The sequence below is a fragment of the Patella vulgata genome, chromosome 6, assembly GCF_932274485.2.
Source record: "Patella vulgata chromosome 6, xgPatVulg1.2, whole genome shotgun sequence".
NCBI classification, from domain to species: Eukaryota; Metazoa; Mollusca; class Gastropoda; family Patellidae; genus Patella; species Patella vulgata.
This window is the reverse complement of record NC_065884.2, coordinates 73,750,725-73,757,075: the sequence shown is the minus strand read 5'-3', so window position 1 is coordinate 73,757,075 and position 6,351 is coordinate 73,750,725. Positions and strand designations below refer to the sequence as shown.

General features: G+C 35.8%; 1 long non-coding RNA gene across 1 annotated transcript in view; it reads right to left on the bottom strand.

Moving 5' to 3' along the window:
• Positions 1-4,891: 4,891 nt before the first annotated feature.
• The window catches only part of LOC126825339 (uncharacterized), a 34,496-nt gene continuing 33,036 nt past the window's right edge, over positions 4,892-6,351 (bottom strand). Inside the window, exon 11 of the long non-coding RNA XR_007681903.1 lies at positions 4,892-5,169. This is a non-coding gene — a long non-coding RNA (uncharacterized LOC126825339). The remainder of the gene's footprint in view (positions 5,170-6,351) is intronic.

Genomic DNA, 6,351 nt, shown 5'->3' with positions numbered 1-6,351 from the left:
TCAGACAGTCGTCATGCTGCTAAGAGACATAAATGAAATGAAATCAAACGCCATTTAACGCCCAACTGTTCTGCATCGACTAGGTTAATGAAGACGGGCATACGTCATACAATGTGCTAAGAATGGAGTTTTGCCCGGACAGCGGCTCTACGACCTATCTTATTTCGAATCCCAACTGTATAGGTCTCTATATGTTGTCGTTTGCTGGACAATCCCTCTTGTGCCACTAATAAGTGGGGTGGGGGCATCCACAAGACCACCAGGTTAAGTAGCCAACGTCTTACCGTGAATTGGGTCTATCTAAGACAACCGTATTGGACTATTAGAGGACTGTTAACTGGGTCTGGGCGAACCAATTAAACACAAGATAGCTTGCGCATGAGAAGGTAGTGAAAGGTGTGTCTGGTTTCCAGATTCAAAACTGAAAGCTTGCGTATGAGAAAGCTGACTCCAGATGTTGCAAAGTACCATGCGGAAGATGTGGATGATATGTGAATTAAACCCAGAAAACAATTTGAAAAAGTTGAAAAGATACATACTATTTCTGTCATGTGATCGGCTACCAAGACTTTCACAGAAATGGGACAATTCAGGACTGTACTGTAATTTAATTCATGTGATTATTTACATTTAAATTCTATCAGTTAATTTCTTCCTAAAACTGTATGCTGAAACCTTTATATTCAAAATAAGACGTTATAACGTCATTGGGTTGATGTATGATAATTTCTGACAAGATCTTTTGACTCACAGAGGTGACTTTTCTGTCTGTGATATATTTATAAGGTCAACACTTAATATTAAAGAAGTTATGAGATTCCAACTGTACATTTGGTGGCCATTTTGAATTTATGTAAATTAGGCTCTTTCATGGGCTTATAATACAGAGAGAGAGAGAGAGAGAGAGAGAAATGGGGTTTAACGTCCACTCGACACAAACTAGGTCATTTCGGGACTAACATATGGTTTAATTTTATTTCAATAATTCGCTTGCGCATAGGGGTCTTTAGCAGTGGGAGGAAACCGGAGGACCCGGAGAAAACCCACGAGGTTGGACAGGCGACCCTACTCCTTGTCACGTACAACCGGGGATTCCTTATAATACAGAGAACTTTGGATATGTTATATAGAGTGATACCATGAACACAACGGTACCAAGAAGTCATCTGTGGCAATTAGTTCTAGGTGAACTCTTAGTTTGACTGCACAAAATGAACCTCCTTGAAACGCTGGCCCTTTAACGTAATCACGTTCCCCATTGTGTCGACTCATCGCTAACAATATATAGGCCAAATCCCGCTGGTAGTACGTGACTCCATAGGAAGGTGGAAGTAGTCCCAGTTGTTCAGACGGACACTTGTATTATACAGGACAAAATCAAAACAATATTTCTAAATATAGATAACACGTGACCTGTTGATAATATTCTAAATATAGATCTAACGTGATAGGAATATATTTCAAATATCTCTTGGATAGTGTCTGTTACGTATTAACAAATATATTTTGAAAGCACGTGGAGGTTGGATGGCGTGGCTATCGCTTCCCCGGTTGTGCGTGACAAGGGGTAGAGTCACCTCTCCAACCTCGTAGGTTTACTCCGGATCTTCCGGTTTCCTCCCAAGCGTATGTTGAACCATATGTTAGTCCCAAAATGGCCTAGATTGTGTCGTGTGGACATTAATATATCTCTCTCTCTCTTCTCTCTTTCTCTATCACGTGATGGATGGGCCCGGGGTCAAGGAAAGATCAGGTACTCTAGGTAACGCGTGTCGTGAATGTTAACAATAGAACTGCAGTATGTACGATCTATGTTAACCAATGAATTGTGATTTCAGACACATGGGCAAGTTTTAATAACGAGTATTAAGTAGTTTGTATTAATAACGAGTATTAAGTAGTTTGTTCACAATCGAAGAAACCCGTTAAAAGTTTACAAGGGTTCAGACAGTAGTTAAATATTTAATGAATGTTTTAGAAAGTTCATCCATTCTTTAAGTTAGACAGGAGAAAGATGAAAGTTGTTGCAGAAAATTGTGTTATCTACGTGACGACATTGATTTTCTACGCCAATTACCCAAATCCGTAGAACCAGGTAGTACACTTATTAGCTTTGATGTAGTCAACTTATATAATAATATTGATCGAACGTTAGGACTTAAAGCTATTGAATACTGGATACATAATTTTCCAGAAGAGATACCAGATCGTTTCACAAAATCTTTTATACTCAACGCACTTGATCTGGTCATATCCAATAATGTATTTTATTTTGATAGCCTATACTATACAAAACTTCACTTGAAAAGATTTCTAGATGATTGGGTTTTTTTTATATTAAAGCAAAACGAACAAACTATAACAATACTGCTTGATTTACTAAACTTGTTAGACCAAAGTATAAAGTTTACAATCGAACAAAGTAATATATCTTTAAACTTCCTGGATGTAACAGTCAAATTATCAGCAGGAGGTACAATAGAAACAGATTTATTCTTTAAAAGTACAGATACACACCAGTACCTAAATTTCAAATCTTGTCATCCACTCCATACAAAACGAAACATCCCGTTTAGTCTATCTAGAAGAGTGTGCACAATTGTATCGAACCATCAAACTAAACTCGTCGGACTAAACGAATTGAAAGGTTATCTACTTCGACAGAATTATCCTATTAAACTGATTTTGGAGGGAAATAAAGAGGCCCTCTCCCTTGATCAGACAAAACTAAGAGAACCGAAAATTTACCAAAATGTTTCAACTAATAAGGAAATAGCGTTAGTTACAACTTTCAATCCATCACAAGAGAGGGGTAAATTAATATATGACAAACACCGTCATATTCTTCAAATTAGTAAAAAAATGAGCCAAATTATTAATCAAACCACAATAATTAACAGTCTTGAACAACCACATAGTTTACAAACAATGTTGACATCTTCAAAATTTGATTCCATATCTTCTACACCCACAGTTTCTAAATGTAATGATACTCGGTGTTTAACATGTAATGATATTATCGAAGGGTCGTCTATCACTGTCACAAATCATCAAATATTTACAGTCAAACAAAATATGAATTGTAAATCAAATAAGGGTAGATACATAGGCAAAACAGAATTGCAATTAAGTAGACGAATGAACCTCCATCGTTCACAAATTAAAAACGCAGAAAATAGAACTATTCCTTTAAGCGAACATCTAGATCGTTGTGGCGGAGGTAGATACACTGTATAAATTAAATGTAGCAAATCAAGCGCTATTAGAAATAAAAGAAAGCATATTTATACGGAAATACAATTCCGAACTTAATGTTAAAGTTTAACTGATGTAGTTTATAATTATAAATATATTTCATTACAAATGTATATTTCATTGTATATTTAACTAAATTTAAACTTAAATTGTTATTAATAACAGTAGTATACTCAACGTATTGTAAACATCGGATGTGACGTCTTTCTATTGTTATTATTTGTGTTTATATAGTTACGCTATCATATTAAAGTCTGAAGAGGTTCCGATGGAACTGAAAGCGCTAGCTTCAAATATGTAGTTTGTTTTCTTTTCAAACATCTTATTTATTTATATATCACCCGAGAGCTGTTTCCACAACTTTTTGAATATATATATATATATATATATATATATATATATATATATATATATCTACAGACTTTTTAACACTTTTAACCAACTGACGAAATACATGTTGTTATAGATGAATGTAAATGTATCGTGATGTAAATATTTGATGCTATATTTAAATTCTGTGAATAAACATTTTACAAGAAAAATAAAACATTGATGTCAGTGAAGATATTAATTGTGGTCCGGAAATGATTATCTCCCTTTGTTCAAGAATGGTCTCAGACTAGTAGTTATTTCCCCTGATTTCATGATTGAGTGCGAGTTATAAATAAACAATTTTTCCCTTAATGTTTTTCTCCCCTCTTCCTGCATTTTGGGGTTGACTTTTTGGTCAAGAATTGGAGAAAAGGGATCAAATTTGCAATTTCATAGCAGTTATAGGTAATACTGATAATATGACAGCGGAGGGATAGGGGGTGTAAAATGTCTTTCTGCAGAGCAATCATTGAGCGGAAGTGAGATTTTCACCCCAGTCAAATCGAAACGGTCAACCCCCTACAAAGATTGCCATATATGGTCCCATTGTGCCTATAAGATTGGAACCTATGGAATGGACAATGGGCAAATAATTGCCAGTCTGAGACCTAATGTGATTGTGTTTGTCTCCCTTCTATTACAGCCGCCTATTCCCATAGCGAAAATCTTATGTTGCAGGTCCCTTTCCCATTTCCGACAAAACGTCGAATTTTCGAGTTTCCAACTTTTGCTTCCAACAATCAACTTCAGATGTCTCCAAAAACACTTCTTAAACAGATCCCCGACCCTTCCTCATTCCCTGTATTCATGGGCTGGAATAGCAAGAAAACGCATTTGAGGGCCGTCAAATTTCCCAAAGTCATGGTGTGGTGGTGGCAGTGAGGGGGGAAGGGGATTATAGGGTAAGCCACGCTCCCTCTCTTCTCGTAGGCAACTTCAGATGTCTCCAAAAACACTGCTTAAACAGATGTGGTGGTGGTGTGTGTGTGGTGGTGGTGGTGGGGTTGTACGGTAAGCCACGCTCCTTCTCTTCTTGTAGGCAACTTCACATGTCTCCAAAAACATTTGAGGGCTGTCAGATTTCCCAAAATTATGTGGTGGGTGGGTGGGGGGGGGGTATACGGTAAGCCACGCTCCTTCTCTTCTCGTAGGCGACCAGAGCCACCGTTCGTTACCCGAAATTTGTTCGGGCATCTCAAATTCTGCCCCTCCCCCCCCCCAATATTGCAACGTGAGGTAAACAAAATAAACAACAAATAGACAATAATCTTGGTTACATTTTAATATCTTGTACTTGTTGGTTTATCTGGTTTTTATGAAGAAGTACAGATGAATTTATTGTATTTCTTGGTTTAGATGAATACAATTAATAAAGAAAGAACAAAATAGCATTTAATTATTTTAAAGAAGTAGTTAAATATAACAATATACTTTATTATGTTAAATCTTATAATAGGTTTTAAATATTACAATTTAGTTTATTGAATTTTATATATTAGTCGCTTGCTCTCAAGAAACAATATGATTCTCCACAGTAAACGACTGAAATATAATAAATTATTTATATAATACAAGCAACCATAGCGAAACTCGTTCCATCGAAAGGTCGGGTCAGAAAATGAAATTTTATAAGAAAATGAGATTCGTGGAAAAAGCAGTAAGTTAGTTTTACAGGTGAACATGTAAATAAATTATTTTAATGGATTGATACAGGTGTTTGACGGGGCCATCTTGGTTCAAGGTCGAATAATCTCTGAGAGTTTATATACGAGTTTACTGACAAATAGCATCACATGACATGTTATTACGTCATTTTGACCAAACTTGATAATATCCAATATAAACTTGTGACGTGACATGACATGAAATGGGCTTTTATAGGAGATACTCATACAAATGTGTTTAGTAAATTTGCGTGACTTAATAGGAAATATTCTAGACATATTCTCCAGTATTAAAGGACATGACATGAGATTGGGATATGAACGACTATATGTTGTCCGTTGCTAGGGTCCCCGCCTTGCATCACTGACAAGGAGAAACCACGTGGGAAAAACCAGATGAAGTTATTCGGTCAACAGAGAGATCTTACAGGAGACCTCCAGGTCAGCATTCTATCGTCTTAATTACTGAGCCACTGTGTCTACCCTATATTAATGGAGCTGTAACTCAATATTTTTTAAACTATTCGAAATTAAAAACACAAATTCGTATCAAGTACTCGAGTCTTCTGTCTTATTTAAATAAAGATACATTAGTTAATTTCTATATTTACATGAACTGTATTTTTTTGTATAAACTCTATATTGTCCTTATCAGACATATAGAAGTAGATTTCACAAATTAAAGACACTTATATGGGTATACTACTTCTGAATTTATTAACATCCTACGTTTCGATACACATACAGATATCGTTATCAAGCAAATAATGATATATAACACTAATGAATTGCCGATAGTTTGATTGACAGACGATAACACCACCCAACTATTCTCAATTATCAAGTAACATTCTCAATGGCTACGGTACCCTCTTTTGTAGGAGTGACGTCAGTGTTTAACGATTAATGTTAGCTTGGTCAGCCATTTATTGATTTAATTATTAAATGTACGACTGTTTAAATCCAAGCTGTATCCAAGCCATCCGAGGGTCTACAGGGTTGATTTTGATCTTGCCATGTAAATATAGGTCTAATAACATCGGAAGCCTAAAGAAAGACT